Here is a 1609-nt window from a genome sequence, read left to right as displayed (position 1 = left end):
GCCCCCGGTGCTTCCCGCACGCTGTTCCCTGCTAATGCGAGCTGACGGCCCCACGGGGGCAAACGGCTCCTCACCCTGTGCCCAGGGGCTGCAGCCTCTGGCACTGCTTGGGCCATGGGCAGAAAGAAATTTGAAAGGTTTATGACTTTTTGTAGTAATCCTGCTCACTGAAGTCGTGCCTGAAACAAGGACGGGTCACCACTCGCTGTTTCTGTCTGGCATTGAAGGAGGTGGAGAAGACCCGACTCAGATCTGCTCCTTCCCTGCCAAAAAACCCCAACCCTAATTCTCAGGTTTTCCACCCATGGCAGAGATGCCAGTCCAGTCCAAGGGGGCCCTGTGTGCTTCCCCCTCCTTCACCTGCAAGATGGACCACTCCATGCACCACTCTGACATCCAGTCAGTGGCTTGGTGGTGGCAGAAGTGATGTCTCTGCACAGGGACCATGGGACGAGTAGCCCCTGGTCACACAGGGTGGCATTTCCCGAAGACTCCTGGGAGGATTTTCAGACCATTCATCCCTGGGAAGAGCAGCAGCCAGTGCAGACAGTGCTGCCACTGCTCCTCCACTCCCCTTGTCTCCCTGCCCCACACACTGTGACATCCCATCTCCCAGTGACAGCTCCCTCCTTTCCCCACCCTGCCATTTACTGGCGTGGAAATTCATGCCAACAACCCCAGGATATCTTAGAAATGATCAAACAAAGCCAAGGAGACCTGAAGATGCCGAGTGGAGATGTATCAATGGTGTTCTGTCTGACAGGGAAGGGGCAGGCATCCTCCAGGCCCTGGGGCTGTCGGTCACATCGCTCCAGCATTCATCCTGAAATGAAAGATTATATGATTGGAAAAAACCATCCACCTGTAAAAGCAGCAGAGCAATTTCCCAGGACCTTTTAATAGCCTCGCTTCATTATCTCCTGCAATCAAAAAGAAACTTGTGTTTGATGAGTACATGGTCCTCAGGAGGCAATTTAGGATCCTGGGGATGAATCTGGGAATGGAAGGGTATTTAGTGGCATCGATGAGTTGCCAAGCTTGCTCACCACAGAAGAAATCCTGAAATCCCTTATTAGTTTAAGAAGGAGACATCCAAATCTGGTGCAAAAAGCTCCTGCAAGTGGGGTTTTGTTTGTGGAGGCAGCTTGGATTAGGATTGGGCAGGGAGGGCATGGATATTGCTGGGGTGTGTTTGTATGTGTGGGTGCCCTGTCCCTGCTGGGGGCTGTAAGGACCAGTGCAGATGGAAATAGCTGCCAGCTCCTGCTAGGAAAATGATGACTCAAACCAGCCGCTGGGATTTAAGGCTTCTTTTACCGCACATGAGCTGGGCTGGAGGGGGGTTTTCCTCCCCCTCTGTGGTCGGGGGCAGCTCCAGGAGGCCCCAGGATGGGGGCCGTACAAACTGTGTTCCAGATGGTGTCGGGGCTGGGATGCATCAGGCAGGACCAGGCTGGGCTGGGGAGCCGGAAAGGGATTTTCCCCCTTTCACCAGGAACAAAAATAACACAAGCACGTGATAGCTCATTTCCTTTAGCCTTTAAAAAGCCCCGTGGGATGGCAAGCAGCGGGAGCAGGGGAGGGGGATCAGCCCATCCTGCTTGGGGGC

This window comes from Geospiza fortis, unplaced genomic scaffold, assembly GCF_000277835.1.
Source record: "Geospiza fortis unplaced genomic scaffold, GeoFor_1.0 scaffold97, whole genome shotgun sequence".
Classification (NCBI taxonomy): Eukaryota; Metazoa; Chordata; class Aves; order Passeriformes; family Thraupidae; genus Geospiza; species Geospiza fortis.
The sequence above is the reverse complement of the archived record's forward strand: the minus strand, read 5'-3'. Positions refer to the sequence as shown.